The sequence below is a fragment of the Ceratotherium simum genome, chromosome 24, assembly GCF_057802395.1.
Source record: "Ceratotherium simum simum isolate JZ-2026a chromosome 24, ASM5780239v1, whole genome shotgun sequence".
Lineage (NCBI taxonomy): Eukaryota > Metazoa > Chordata > Mammalia > Perissodactyla > Rhinocerotidae > Ceratotherium > Ceratotherium simum.
In genome coordinates, this window is record NC_141923.1 from 28,034,668 (window position 1) to 28,051,380 (window position 16,713).

General features: G+C 40.4%; 1 long non-coding RNA gene across 13 annotated transcripts in view; it reads right to left on the reverse strand.

The window, feature by feature from the left end:
* The window catches only part of LOC106801216 (uncharacterized), a 79,106-nt gene that overhangs the window by 45,384 nt on the left and 17,009 nt on the right, over positions 1–16,713 (reverse strand). For 2 of the 13 annotated variants that reach the window (XR_015556139.1, XR_015556138.1), the window contains one exon: positions 984–1,987. The exons of 5 other annotated variants lie outside the window; for them this stretch is intronic. This is a non-coding gene — a long non-coding RNA (uncharacterized LOC106801216). 6 more of the 13 variants (XR_015556140.1, XR_015556142.1, XR_015556136.1 and 3 more) reach the window with 5 other exon arrangements.

Consider the following 16,713-nt stretch of genomic DNA (forward strand, 5'->3'; position numbering starts at 1 on the left):
TGTTCCTTTCACCTAAAGAGCCTTAACTGATAGAGAATTCCCAGTGTACTCAAGTATCAACTTTAAGCTTCCTATGATCCCTTACAAGTCTCCTGCCTCTTTCTGACCTATCTCCTACCTTCTACTTCCTAACTTCACCATACCATAGTTACACTGATCTTACTCCTTGAACAAGACTGGTCCTACCTTCCAGATGCTGCTCCCTCTGCCCTAAACGCCTGCCTCATATCTGAAGACATCTGCTGTCTGGGCATTCTGGTCTAATCTCAAACCTCACCTCCTCAGGAGGCCTTTCCTGATGATCTAACGCATGCCCTCCTCCCCATTTTGATCACAACTCCTTGTTTTCTAGAGTCCTTATCACTGTCTGAAGTTGTTCTCTCACCTGTTGACTTGTTGATCAGGTTTCCCTGACGACAAGGTAAGGGCCATGGGAGCAGGTACATTGCCTGGGCTGTCTGTCTCTTTCCCATGTGTCTGGCAGGGAGTAAGTGTTCGATAAACACTTGCTGAAACAATGAATGGGCTCTCAAGTCTACACACTGTGTGGGAGGCCCAGCCAATGGGAGCCTCTCGGGTTGTGTCTGGAGGGCACCTGTCCGCTTCAGCGCATTGTCCTGGGAGGTCAGTGTTCTCCTTTTCAGGGTCAGGCAGCTGTGTCTTCTGTGCTGCCTCGTGCTGTTTTCTGCCTCTGCTTTCTCAAGAATCTGTTTCTTCCATAGGAAGAAAACAAAAAACGGTCCTGACTATGCAGTTGTGAACTCAGAATCTTGAAGGTGAGGAAGGAGAGGAGGAAGAGTTGACTTCAAGAGAAATGAGCAAGTGAAAAAGGGGGCTGGAGGCAGCCAGGTGTGCCTGGGTCCTGAGCTGTCCTACTCACTCTGGTGTCTTTGATCCGTGGAAAGCTGTGCTTCTCCTTCGCTCGGGCTCAGAGGAGGGCATGAGCGCTCTTGGCTTAGGGGAGGTCAAAGTACAAGGACTGATCAGAACAGAAGAGTTTTTCTATTTATCACAAAATTTGTTACACAAACACAGCTGAACAGAAGGTCTAAAACAGCTCCGACTCTTCCAACCCTGATCCACGTGTAGATACAAGGATGTGAGCCACGCTCACTCACAGAGGAGCCCTTCTCAGAAGAACTGCCTGTCCCTCGGATGATTCAGAGTCTTGGATGCTGCAGCAGAGAGGAGGCCAACATGGGTGGACGACCTCTGAAAACAGCCCTTGGTGTCAGCTGCTCTGGGTGAGGCAGCAGCTTTAAGTTTCACAGTTCACGTGTTCCCATCAAGGATTGAAAATAAAAGGAAAAAGGCAGAAGGCTGGAAAAGTGATCCTGGAAGAGGTGGAGGTGGGAGAAGGGTACACAGTGAGCTTCGGAGGTGCTGGCAATTTCTTGATCTAGATGGAGGTACAGCGTATTCACTTTAAAATGATTCTTTACCTTGTACATACATGTTGTATACTACTTTGTATGCCTGTTTTATCTTAAAAATAATTAAATGTAACAAAAACCAAAATGTATGGGGCTGGCCCGGTGGCGCAAGCAGTTAAGTGCACGCACTCTGCTGCGGCAGCCCAGGGTTTGCGAGTTTGGATCCCAGGCACGCACCAATGCACTGCTTGTCATACCATGCTGTGGCGGCGTCCCATATAAAGTGGAGGAAGATGGGCATGGATGTTAGCTCAGGGCCAGTCTTCCTCAGCAAAAAGAGGGGGATTGGCAGATTTTAGCTCAGGGCTGATCTTCCTCGCAAAAAAATAAAATAAAAAAAGCAAAATGTAAAAGGCTAGACATGGGTAAAGGGGCTGATGACAGAGCAGAGAAGAAGAAATTAAAGAGCAGAGAGGATGAAGGCACAGGACAGCGAAGGTGGAAGACGAAGTCTTGGAGGTGGTGGGGGTGGCCTCAGTTTCTCTTCTTCTGTCTGGATACTGGTTCAACTTCCAGGTACCGGAGCCCAACTAGCATTCCCAGGATTGAGAAACCTTGAATACAGAGAACAGCGAACAGACGTGAACACAGCGCTTTCTTAAACCCTTGTGGGTCTGCTCTCCGGCCCCGGCTCTAGGGCTGGGCCAGTTCCTGTGGGGGGTCTAGGGTGGTTGGAGGCTTACTTGCCACCATCAGGGGTGCCAGGACGCCAATCGTGGGAGCCGCGGTCCCATATACAAACACCTCGGAGAGGAAGTGCCCCAGGGCGAGGAGGAAGGTCCAGAGCGTGAGGTGGTAGAGCCTGCAAGGGAGCAGACAGAAATGGGAACTGAAGGGCCTGCGTGCTCAGTGCAGAGGAAAAGGAGCCGTCAGACTGGATACACCCAGAGAAAAACCCAGGCAGTGACTATCGCGGAAGGAAAAGAGACTTGGTCCTGAGAACGACCTGGCTGCTTGATCACATCAGTTTATTCCCTACTGGGGCAGAACTGAAGGTTTCAAAGGCTACACTGAGAGGAGAATGGTCCCGGCTTCCAGAATGATCTCCAAGTCTTAGCAAGGTGGTGAAGCCAGCTACAGCAAAGCTGAGTCTGGACAATGGCAGTCCCAGGCAGTGTAGACGATTTGGGATCAGTCACGCTTACATATTCTCCTTACTCAAATTGGCTTGCCTCTGTAGTCGAAGCCCACCCGGCAGATGTTTGGCCAGGGGCTGGTCAGTGCTCCTGTCATGGATACCACAGAATGCAGGGCCTGAACGGGGGATGAGCAGCAAGGACCTCTCTGGGCCTTTCAGATGCTCTCGCAATGTGGGCTGGTTAATCTGTGTCTCAGCCTAGGACAATGGTGAGGTGGAGGACACAGTGACAACCTCACAGGAAGAGAACTTGTTCTTCGGCTTTGATAAAGAGGTGGGGAAGAGACAGGTTACAGGGTGATTAACCGCCTGGACTGCTGCTATCTTTTTTTTTTAACTCTGAAATTTTTAAAATTATGAAATACTTCAAACATACAAAAAATTATCGATAATAAAATACTATAATTTTGCTATGCGACCAGCACCTGCTCCATCAAATCTGAACATTTTGACATTTCTGCTTCAGATACTTTTTTCTAAGAAATAAAATATTACAGGGCCGGCCCCGTGGTGTAGCGGTTAAGTGTGCGTGCTCCGCTGCTGGCGGCACATGTTTTGATCCTGAGCGCGCACCAACGCACCACTTGTGAGGCCATGCTGTGGCGGTGTCCCATATAAAAAAAGTGGAGGAAGATGGGCACAGGTGTTAGCCCAGGGCCAGTCTTCCTCAGCAAAAAAAAGAGGAAGATTGGCATGGATGTTAGCTCAGGGCTGATCTTCCTCTCACACACACACACACACACAAAAATTACAGATATCAGTTAAAGCATCCTGTGTATTTTTCTCTCGTCCTGATCCCATTCTCCTGTTCCCCACTCTCCCCAAAGAAGGAACCAATATGTTAAATTTCATTTTTATCCTTCCTGTGCATGTTTTTACACATTTAGTAAATATGTATGTATGGGAGTTGATTTTGAGTTTCCAGTTAGGGAGGGAACAGAATGAGAGTGCACAGCAGAAGCACATGGACCAAAGTCCCAGGCTAAAAAGAGGTTGGAAACAGAAGTCAGCCTCTGCACCTAATTTCCCTAGCTGGGACCTGACCTTCCCCATCCCTACCAAGCAAAGAAGACTTGAACAGCTGTGGGGAAAAGCCAAGTGGAACAGTTCGTGTTTTTCAAGTTTTTATCAACTGGAAAGAAGGGCATATGTTTTCATTATGATAACACATCTGATATCGTCATCTGGTGGATTTGTAAGAAAATGCCAGGCTCTCTGCATTAAACAAATGAATAAATATAACCTTCTCCCCAGTGCAAAGCAAAAAATGCAGTAATGCTTTGTTTTACATTGCCTCCCTCATTTAACTCTCCAACAACCCAGCAAGGTGTTATTGCTTCCCATTTTGTAGATCAGAATTTAGATTCAGATGTACCCCCGAGGCAGGATCTGAATTAGTTTTGTTGACCACCGCCCCCCCCCCCCATCTGATTCCTGCTCCCTATAGCACAACAGGCTCTATTCCTGAGATCCTGGCTCTTTCCCAGTCCCCACCCCACAAGGCATCTCTCTGACCCTTGATTGGCCACACACAGTTTGCCCTCAAGGCTCTGCTGAGAGCACCCTTTCCCCAGACCTTCCTGGTCCCCTTCTCTTTAACTCATATTTGATCTCAAAGGTCAGGACCTCAGAAAGACCCTCCTTGATCACTGTCCCTATCCCCTTCCCATAGTCACTTTCAATATTGCGCTATTTGATTTTCTTCAAAGCACTCTTCACTTCATGTGACTAGCGTGTTCATTTATTTGTCTGTTTATTTTCCAGTCTGATTTCCAATTGAATGTAAGGTCCATGAAATCAGGGACTCAGTCGGTCTTGTCGCTGCTGTATTCTCAGTGCCTAGAACAAACCGTACCTGGTACACAGGAGGCTAACATCTACTTGTCCAGCAGAATGGATCCTTTCTGCTGACATTGGCTCTAGTACTAGGAATATGGCCTTTGCTTTTAGAATTTTCTGCAGCACCCCATCCCCTGAGCAATAAGGCATATTCTTGTGCCAGCTGAGTACCCAGAAAATATTTTAGCTACAAGTTCCTCAGGTGCAGGAAATTGCATTCTGGCCCCAGGAATCTAGTCCCCCGTGCTTGGCTCCGAACTTTACTCTTGAATTTTCATAAGAGCTCCAGGTCACCCTCTCTGGTTCCCCTAAATCTAGGGTGACAGTCCCAGTTCATACCTATTATCCTGATATAATTTCTACTAGTGCCCCTTTTTACTCTCAAAAGTGTTCCCATCTGGAGGATAAATTATAAGACCCCGTATGAAAGCCTGACCCCCCGAATTCTAGCTCAATGATAATATCCTCTCTGTTCTCATCCCTGATTTCCTCCAGAGTTCACTCAGCTCACTATTTGATCATTTTCTTATGTTTTTAAATAAAAAATACATACAGTATAACTACATTAAAGAGAATTTTAAAAAATTATACACATCTATGATCCCAGTCCTCTAACACGACTGTTTTCATTTGTACATGTTGCCATCTTGTTCAACAAACATGAATACTTATTTTTATAAAATCTCAATCATATATACAGTTCATATTTTCCTTTCTGTCATAGTTTTGTCATACTTACATAATCACCATAATTATTATTTTTAATGGCTACATCATCAAATGGATGATCCACCATTTACTTAAAATGGGTTTCTAATGTTGGACATTTTGGTCGCTATCAAAATGTTGCTATTATAAATAATTCTGCAGTGGACATCTTGATCCATGTTGGGGTTTGTTTCTGTTCAATTATTTCCCAGGATAAATTCCTAGGAGTGAGATTACTGGGGTAAAGGGCATAGTCAGTCTTCCAGTTCATGGTAAACATTGCTGTAGAACGGTTATGTAAGATATACAACATCACCAGCAGTGAACGCATCTATCAATTTTACTATAACCTCATCGGCATTTAGGTGTTATAATTTTAAATAATTTATTTTGCCAACTAGCTTTCTGAAGGTTTCTTAATTTCACTTTAATGTCCCAAGTTACCAATTACTAAGGAGGAAGAACTTTCTGTGTGTCTGTTCCCTAGGACAGCATTCTCAACCAGGGGAAATTTTGCCCCCTAGGAGGCATTTGGCAAGGTTTGGAAATATTTTTGATTGTCACAACTGGGGGGTGAGGGGGTGCTACTGGCATCTAGTGGGTGGACTGTCAGAGTGTCGAGGTGTATCGTTTTCACAATCAGCATAGAAAATTCGTTATTTTCATTTTGGTAGGAAAAATGTTATGTAAGCTTTCTGTTCATAGCCTCTGCCCACACACCTACTGACGTCTTGATGTTTTTCTTAAAAAGGATGTTCTTTTGTTTTCCTGTCAATCCTCTTTATTTTTTTCTACATTTACTTTTATTTTTATTGAGGTAACATTGGTTTATAACATTATATTTCTATTTTTGTGTAGATTACATCATGTTCACCACCCAAAGACTAAGTACCATCCATCACTACCCACATGTACGGATCACCCCTTTCGCCCTCCTCCCTCCCCCCTTCTCCTCTGGTACCACCAATCCAATCTCTGTCTCTATGTTTGTTTGTTTGTTGTTTTTATCTTCTATTTATGAGTGAGATTATACAGTATTTGACTTTCTCCCTCTGACTTATTTCTCTTAGCATAATATCTTCAAGGTCCATCCATGTTGTCGCAAATGGCAAGATTTCATCTCTTTTTATGGCTGAGTAGTATTCCATTGTGTATATATCTTTATCCACATCTTCTTTATCCATTTGTCCCCTGATGGGCACGCAGGTTGCTTCCAAGTCTTGGCTATTGAGAATAACACCACAATGAACACAGGGGTGCATATATCTTTACACATTCATGTTTTCATGTTCTTTGGATAAATACCCAGCAGTGGAATAGCTGGACTGTATGGTAGTTCTATTCTTAATTTTTTGAGGAATCTCCACACTGTTTTCCATAGTGGCTGCACGAGTTTGCACTCCCACCAGCAGTGTATGCGAGTTCCCTTCTCTCCACATCCTCTCCAACACTTGTTGTTTCCTGTCTTGTTAATTATAGCCATTCTGACGGGCATGAGGTGATATTTCATTGTAGTTTTGATTTGCATTTCCCTAATAATGAGTGATGTTGAAAACCTTTTATGTGCCTGTTGGCCATCTGTATATCTTCTTTGGAAAAATGTCTGTTTCGATCTTTTGCCCATTTTTTAATTAGGTTGTTAATTTTTCTGTTGTTGAGATGTATGAGTTCCTTATATATTTTGGATATTAACCCCTTATCAGATATATGGTTTGCAAATATCTTCTCCCAATTGTTAGGTTGCCTTTTCGTTTTGTTGCTGGTTTCCTTTGCTGTGCAGAAGCTTTTTAGTTTGATGTAGTCCCATTTTATTTATTTATTTATTTATTTATTTGGTGAGGAAGACTAGCCGTGAGCTAACATCTGCTGCCAATCCTCCTCTTTTTGCTGAAGAAGATTGGCCCTGGCCTAATAATCCGTGCTGATCTTCCTCTACTTGTTATATGTGGGAGGCCTGCAACAGCAAGGCTTGATAAGCAGTGCGTAGGTCCACGCCCGGGATCTGAACCTGCGAACTCCAGGCTGCCAAAGTGGATCGCAAGAACTTAATCACTATGCCACCAGGCCAGCCGCCATTTATTTATTTTTTTCTATTGTTTCCCTTGCCTGGTCAGACATGGTACTTGAAAATATGCTGCTAAGACCAATGCTGAAGAGCATACTGCCTATGTTTTCTTCTAGAATTTTTACGGTTTCAGGTCTTACATTCAAGTCTTTAATCCATTTTGAGTTACTTTTTGTGTATGGTGAAAGGTAATGGTCTACTTTCATTCTTTTGCATGTGGCTGTCCAGTTTTCCCAACACCATTTATTGAAGAGACTTTCCTTTCTCCATTGTATGTTCTTGGCTCCCTTGTCGAAAATTAGCCGTGTGGGTTTATTTCTGGGCTCTCGATTCTGTCCCATTGATCTGTGTGTCTGTTTTTGTGCCAGTACTGTGCTGTTTTGGTTACTATAGCTTTGTAGTATATTGTAAAATCAGGGCGTGTGTGATACCTCCAGCTTTGTTCTTTTTTCTCAGGATTCCTTTGGCTATTCAGGGTCTTTTGTTGTTCCATATAAATTTTAGGAATCTTTCTTCTATTTCTGTGAAAAATGTCCTTGGAACTTTGATAGGGATTACACTGAATCTGTAGACTGCTTTAGGAAGTACGGACATTTTAACTATGTTAATTCTTCCAATCCAAGAGCACAGAAATATCTTTCCATTTCTTTGTGTCTTTTTCAATTTCTTTCAACAATTTTTTATAGTTTTCAGTGTATAGGTCTTTCACCTCTTTGGTTAAATTCATTGCCAGGTATTTTATTCTTTTTGTTGCAATTGTAAATGGGATTGTATTCTTAATTTCTTTTTCTGCTACTTCGTTGTTAGTGTATAGAAACACAACTGATTTTTGTATGTTGATTTTGTATCCTGCAACTTTACCATATTCATTCATTATTTCTAAAAGTTTTTTGGTGGATTCTTTAGGGTTTTCTAAATATAATGTCATCTGCAAATAGTGACAATTTCACTTCTTCCAATTTGAATCCCTTTTATTTCTTTTTCTTGAGGATGTTCTTTCCATAGTATAAATATTAAAGCTGCATTTATTTAGTGTGATGCAAATATTTTTCCAATATGTCACTGTTCTTTTAATTTGGGATTACAACTTGAAGACCGTTTTTATTTATTATTTATTGTTTATTTATTTTGTGAAGAAGATCAGCCCTGGCTAACATCCAATGCCAGTCCTCCTCTTTTTGCTGAGGAAGACTGGCCCTGGGCTAACATCTGTGCCCATCTTCCTCCACTGTATATGGGACGCCGCCAAAGCATGGCTTGACAAGCAGTGCGTCGGTGCGCACCTGGGATCCAACCCTGTGAACCCCGGGCTGCCAAGGTGGAGGGCACGCACTTAACCACTGTGCCACCAGGCCGGCCCCTAAGACCATTTTTAAATAAAGGAACATTTAAACTTCAGCCCCTCTCAATCTTGGACTCTCTCTCTCTGGTCTCTTGCTGTATGCTTGGGTTCTGTCACTGAAGAGTGTCTGGGTTGTGCAGGTGTTCCGGTTAATGGCCTGCTTCTTGGCTTACCCTTTGCGAAAGGACATGAACGAGCAGCAGCATCTGCATAGCAAAGTCCTGTGCAGCGAAGTGACACAAAACAAAAGCAAATGGTGGAAGGACAAGAGGTTTATTTTCTAGGGTGTCCCTGAGGAAGACATCAGTGTCCTCGTCATAAAACAGCAGGTTGGCCTAGAGCATCTCTGAGTTTCCTTTTAATTCTGTGATTCTATAAACAAGGGAATATGACCATCATTATTGTTAGTCCCTCGTTCGTTACCACATGGACCCATGATGGGACCTTCTACAGATAGCCCACAATCTGAAGGGGATTTTGTCCTGTGGAACCAATCTATGCCCCTGGGAAGCAGGGTCCAGACTGATTGCTAAAGAGGAGATGAAGAAAACCCCCAAGCAGCTTGGGTAGGGGTTCTTTGGTGAGACTCCCATTCTTTTCAAGAGAAAGAAGTCTGGCTGCTGCTGAAGGCAGCTTCATGAAGACATCTGCTGAATGGGCGCTGTCAATTTGTGACCTGTGACCTGCAATCCCGTTTGGACAGAAATTCTTTATAATGTCAAGACCAGTGTGGAGCTGGCCTCCTTTCAAATATGCCTCCCAAACATAGCCACGCTGACCCATCGTCAGTGGGACAAGCAGTTGGGGGTGGTGGATTGCCTTGACATGTTTTTCCTTCCCAAAGAAAATATTTTTCTTTCTATTTTCTTATTCTGATTTAAAAAACGGTACTCATTCATCATAATAAAAAGAAATTACAGGAAAGTACTAGGAGTAAAGTAAGTGACTCAAAACTCAACCACTCAGAAATAACCACTGTTAGCATTTTGGAGACTTGCCTTCCAGACATCTCTTTATGCATGCAAACATGCCCGAACCCATAAATTTTACATCAACGGGATTACGCTCTGCACGTTCTTTGTAACTTGCTTTTTTCACTCAATGCTATGTCATTGAAATCTCTCTGTGTTGATGATATAGATCCACTAGTCATTTTTAGTGCCAGCATTAAATTCTATTGCATAAATATATCATAATATGTTTACTTCGTTGTTGGGCATCTGTCCAATTTTATAGTATTGATAAAGTGTTTACTGTTCACAAATAATGATGAATTGAGCATCTTTGTCCATCATTTTTTCTTCAAACTCTTGTAAGTGGAATTGCTGCACCAAAGGGTCTTCTCACGTAAGATGTTAATATTTATTGCTACACAGCTTTCTTTACAAATGGTCTCAAATGGACATATTGATAGATTGCATACGGACATCTTTACTTTCTTCACCAGGCCTAATGATGGAAGAGGAAAAGTGTGAATTTTGGAGGATGTTACTTAAAGAACAATAAAATAAATTCAGGAAGAGATTCAAGGAGGATATGGCTTAGGGAAGATGAATATATCTTCATGAGAGTCCAAAGGAAGAGGCAGTGTAGTCTAGTGGTTAGGAAGATGGGTTCTAAATTCAGACAGACCTAGTTATAAGCTGTGTGACCTTGAACAAGTTACTTAACCTAATCCAGGAATTATAAAATAAGCTTTTGTGCAGATGAAATGAGACACTGCAGGTAGAGCACTTAACACAGTGCCCGGTACACAGTCATGTGTTCAATTAATATGTTTTTCATAAAAAGAAGTTCATAGCAACAGAGACCCAAGAGAAATGTCTCTTTCCCACAGATGAGTCAGTGATTTAAGGCTGAACTTTTTTAGGGTGGAACTAGCCAGAACATTCCTTCTGTGTTTTTTTGTTTTTTCTGACCTATGACTTCTCTATGCCAATAAACCTTATGGCATGGTCTCCCAGAGACAGAAAAAGAACTCCAGCAGTGAAAAAGGACCATAAGCAGCCTTGTCTTCCCGCCGTCCCCAGAAGACCAAGAACAACAGTATCAGTCTAGGGAGGCCCGGGAGGTTAACGTCTTTACTGAGCTTCCTCTCTTCCATTACTCAGTTTTCCTGCAATTGTAAATGTCTTATTTCTCAGAGCCTTATTTCTTAAAGCTTCATTTCATGCATAATTTATACTCATGATGTTTGTTGTATACGGCATTAAAGATACACCCTGGGACCTGTAAACCTGTCTCTTTTTTTGAACTAGTGTGGGACTCCTTCAGGAGTCAGCCCCAGGCAAGCAGCTGTCCCACTCCCATCCACAGGAGTCCCTAAAGTTCCAGCTTTCAGATTTGGCCCTGTTACTCTACCTGGTTTCTGGGTCCACCCTCGAGGCTGGATCTGACTTGTCAACAGCACCCATCTGGGCTAATGTTACTGTCTGCCCACCATCTCCCCTACTTTTAGCCTTTTCATGAAAGCTTCTCAATTATCTCAACTCTCTTTCCCACTGGGACATTGACACAAAATCCTTCCTGCTGTAAGGCACCAGAGAGCCACTACAGTCAACCAGGATGGCCACACAAATGAAACCAATTTCTATCCCTTATCATGGCTTGTCTAGTATCGAAGACTTTAGGATTACTCAAATCCCAACCAACAGTTGGTTCTCCCAAAGGACTGAGATATTTACGTAGGATATTCAAGGCATAAAACATCACAGTGGAAGACTATTCAATGTTTGAAACCAAAATTAGAAAAGAAATCCTATGTAGTAATGATCCATGTTGAAAATTTAAATATCTGTATTTTTAAAATAAAAGCATGTGATAAAAACATCCAAACTATATAAAAAAGGTAAAAAATGCAAAGTATCTCTCTCCTGCTTTAGACCTTTATTCCTACTTTTCAGAAATAAATATTAACAATTTTGGGGGCAACCTATTTGAGAAATTTTAAGTTTACACACATATGCACACATATGTTTCTTTTTATTAAAAACACAATTGGGGGCAAACTATGTACCATATTCATACCTTTTTCACTTAAGAGTATAGAAGCTTGATAATCTTCTCAGATGAGCACATTCCAAGGTAAGTCATTATTTTAACAACTTCATTATATTCCACTGAATGACAAACTGCAGTTTACTTAATTAGTCTCTTACTGACGGATATTTCTCATGTTTCCAGTCTTTGCTAACAAACAATGCAGCAATGATTATCTTTACGTGTACATAATTATATAATCTGTGGGTATGTTTGTAAATAGATTCCTAGATATAAAATTGCCAAGTTACACGGTATGTGCACTTATAATTTGGATGGACATAGTCAAATTGTCCTCTAACAGGGCTGTACTGACATACTCCTACTAGTAGTGTATGATCGTACCTGCTTCTCCCTCACCTTGGTAACACCACGTATTAGGAACATTTTTTGTCTCTGCCAATCTGGCAAGGGAATCCTGCTGTTGGTTTAACTAAGATTTTCTTAAGTGAAGTCTAGCATCGTTTCCATATTTATTTGCCATTTATTTCTTCTGTAAATTGCCTGTTCATAAACATTGCTCATTTTTCTTTTGGGTTGTTAATCATTTTCTTATTCATATGAGCTCTCACATATTAAATAATATGCCTTTTTCTGGGTCAGCTGTGTTGCAGATATTCTTCCCAGTCTGCCATTTGCCTTTGATTTTGCATATAGTATTTTGAGCTGTGTAGAAATTTTCACTTTTTATATCTAAAGGTAATGTATATGAATCTTTTCCTTTATGGTTTCAGGGTTTTGTATTTTATCTGGGAAAGATTTCATTCCAAGATAAATTTTTTAATGCTCATTTTTTTTCAAATTTCTTTAGTCTTTTTGTTTTTTTTTACATTTAATCTGTGTGTGTGTTGTATAAGAAATTAAGAATCTAGCATTTTTTTTTTCCAAATGGCTAGCCAGTTGTCTCAACTCTATTTATTGAATAATCTAACTTTCTCTCACTTGTTCAACGCAGAAGCACCTAGGGAATGGTGAAGTGCCCTGAGGGGTTTGGTCTGTAATAGCATGGGAAACTAGAATGAAGAGAAAACTAATGTTTTTGACTTTTAGAATTCAAGAATAACCCCTTCAATGACAACAGTTAGCTTTGTCTTACTGTCAGATGATTAGGTCTATGCCTGCACTGTTCAATATGGAGTCACTAGCCACATGTAACTAGCGAGCACTTGAAATGTGACTAGTGTAACAGAGGAACTGAATTTTTAATTTTATTTAACTTTAACTAATTTAAATTTAAAAACTGATAGTCGATTCAGTTATGGGAAAATTTATTTGGAACAACTTGAGAATATGAATTTACTTTTTCACCTATAACATTTATGAAATCTAAATACAGATCAAATACTTGCAGTGAAAATTTTAGTCCATACTGAGATGCACTATAAGATACACACTGGATGTAAAATATCTCAATGATTTTTCTATACTGAGTAAATGTGGAAATGATATTTTGGATTATATAAAATATATTATTAAAACTAACTTCACCTATTTCTGTTTAGTTGTTTTAATAAGACTACTGGAAATTTTATATATATAGCTAGCATCATATTTCTATTGGACAGTGGTAGTCTTTACAAATGCAAACTTATGAAACTGACACATTCACAGGCAAATTATAAAACGCTACTTCATCCTAGGAGATTACTTTAATCTGAAAATATCTCTGTTGCCTCTAAAATTCAATCCCGTTTACATATTTAAAGTATATGCATATAGTGAGAAAAAAATATATATTCCTGGAATATTTCACAAATAAAGCATATGAAATCATATTGTACCAAAAATATTAATGGTGAATTCAGTGAAACATTTAATACATAACAGAAGAAACAAGGTTGGCATCTAACACTATAAGATCAACAGAAGATAACTAATGCCCCAGATAAACTTCTCAAGGGGATTTCACCACAGGATTATGATTTGAGCAGATCTATGTCAGCTATTTAAGAGAGAAAAAAAAAATTAAAAAATAGACTGTCTTTTTTTTTTTTTTTTGGTGAGGAATATTCGCCCTAAGCTAACACCCATTGCCAGTCTTCCTCTTTTTTTGTTTGGCTTAAGGAAGATTAGCCCTGAGCTAAGATCTGTGCCAATCTTCCTCTATTTTTTATATGTGGGACACCTCCACAGCATGGCTGATGAGTGCAGTAGGTCTGCGCCTAGGATCCAAACCTATGAACCTGGGTCGCCAAAGCAGAGCGTGCGGAACTTGAACCACTTGGCCACGGGGCTGGCCTGTTTTTTGGAGGATTTTTTTGCTGGGAAAGATTCGCCCTGGGCTAACATCTGTTGCCAATCCTCCTCTCTCTTTTTTTTTTCTCCCCAAAGCCCCAGTACATAGTTGTATATTCTAGTTGTAGGTCCTTCTAGTTCTTCTACGTGAGCCACCTCCACAGCATGGCTACTGACACATGAGTGGTGTGGTTCCACACCCGGGAACTGAAGCTGGGCCACAGAAGTAGAGCGCACCAAACTTTAACCACTAGGCCATCAGGGCCGGCTCTAGACCAAGTGTTTAAAAATTCAGACATCAGAGGCAGCAACTAACAAAAATCATTCAAATTGTTCTTTTCATAAAAGAAGTTGAAGAAAATGATTAAATCTCAAGGAATTAGAAAGATACAGAAAATTTAAAAGCAGAGAGATTAAGAAAAAATGTTTAGTGACCTATTCTTTAATCACAAGAATGTGTAAGGGAAAAAAAACACAAAGACTTACAGGTTCTAGAAAATAGTGATTGCTTGAATAATGGGATGACTACATTGATGGATACTTATTTCCAATAAATGTTAGGTATTCCAAAAAAGAAGGGTCTGCCTATTGCCATAGAATACATGGATTTATTTATGTGACAAGCAAACCAAAAGAAGTGTGTTTTGGGAGGATTATAAACTTGTTGTTTTTACCCACCTTTGACGTTTTGACTCAAAGCATATTTAGAGGGAGTTTCTCAGCAAATGTTAGCAATTCTTCAGTTACTTGGGCTTCAGAGAATACAAATGAACCATTTCCCTTTAAGTAGTAACCTAGCAACTTGCTGAGGGGATTAGAACTCAAGGACCCTTAGGGACGGGGGAGGATACAAATCCCAGAAGCAGGTGCTCACTGTCCTCTGACCTCCTGGCTTATTAAAGTCATTTAAAAGTAGAGCAGATCCTGTTCAACAAGTAAAGTAAGCAGTACAAGTTCTGACTGCCTACTATGTGCCAAACATTAAATGATCTCATTTAATTGTCACAATGCTTCAAGGTAGCTATTATCTCCATTTTACTAATAATTAAATGGGTCGGGGCCAGCCCGGTGGCATAGCGGTTAAGTGTGCGCACTCTGCTGTGGTGGCCCGGGCTTCGGATCCTGGGCACACACTGACTCACTGCTTGTCAAGCCATGCTGTGGTGGTATCCCATATAAAGTGGAGGAAGATGGGCATGGATGTTAGCCCAGGGCCAGTCTTCCTCAGCAAAAAGAGGAAGATTGGCATGGATGTTAGCTCACGGCTGATCTTCCTCACACACACCCAAAAATAATAATAATGAAATGGGTTAACAGAGTTTAAGTGATTTGCCCATGACTCATAGCTAGTAAATGCCAAAGCTGGGATTTGAACCAATGACCTCAGTACAGAACCAATGTCCCAAGAATAGAGTCTTTCCACTATTATCACACAATAGTTCTGATCTGTAGTACTGTAACCTTTGAAGATAATTACAGGCTAGCCCCAGGATTCAAGAGCACTGCTTAAAATCAAAGAGGAGTGGAGATAAATGAAACTGAGAACAGAAAAACAGTAGAGAAAATAAGCAAAATAAAAAGCTGGCTCTTTAAAATGATCATCAAAATTGACAAATGTTTAGCTAGACTGACTAAGAAAAGAGAAAAGATTCAAATTACTAAAATCAGAAATGAAAGTGGGGACATTACTACTGACCTTACAAAAATAAAAAGGATTATAAAATGATACTATGAACAACTGTATACTGACAAATTAGATAAACTAAATAAAACGAACAAAATCCTAGAAACACACAAACCACCAAAACTGACTCAATAAGAAATAGAAAATACAAACAGACCTATAACAAGTAGAGGTTAAATCAGCAATCAAAAACCTCCCAACAAAGAAAAGCTAGGACTGGATGAATTCTATCAAACATTTAAAGAATTAACACTTATTAATCCTTCTCAAAATCTTCCAAAGAGGAGGAAGGCCAGCATTACCCTGATACCAAAGCCAGATAAAGGCATCACAAGAAAAGAAAACTACAGACCAATATCCCTTATGAATATAGATGCAAAAATTCTCAACAAAATACTAGCAAATCAAATCCAGCAGCATATTAAAAGAATTCTACATCAGGACCAAGTGGGATTTATCTGAGGAATGCAAGGATGGTTCAACATTAAAAAGTCAATATAATATACCACGGTAATAGAATGAAGGGGAAAAAAGCATAAAATCATCTGAATTGATGTAGAAAAAGCATGTGACAAAGCCCAATACCCTTGCATGATAAAAATACTCAACAAAGAAAGAGAAGAAAACTTCCTCAGCATGATAAATGGCATTTATGAAAAACCCACAGCTAACATACTGGATGATAAAAGACTGAAAGCTTTCCCCCTAAGATCAGGAATAAGGCAAAGATGCCTACTTTCACCACTTCTATTCAACATTGTACTGGAAGTTCTAGCCAGAGCAATTAAGCAATAAAAAGATATAAAAGGCATCCAGGTTAGAAAAGAATAAGTCAAATCTCTATTTGCAAATGACATGATCTTCTATATAGACAATTGTAAAGAATAGACATACACAAAAACTATTACAGCTTATTAATAAACGAGTTCAGGGCCAGCCCCAATAGCCTAGTTTTCAAGTTCGGCACGTTCCACTTCAGTGGCCCGGCTTCAGTTCCCAGATGCAGACCTACACCACTTGTCTGTCAGTGACCATGCTGTGGCAGCGGCTCACATAAAAAAAGGAAGATTGGCAGCAGATGTTAGCTCAGGGCGAATCTTCTCCAGGGAAAAAAAACTAATGATAATTTAAAAAAATAAACACATACATAAATAAATGAGTTCAGCAAGGTTTCAGGATATAAAATCAATATACAAAAATCAATTGTATTTCTACACACTGGCAAGGAAC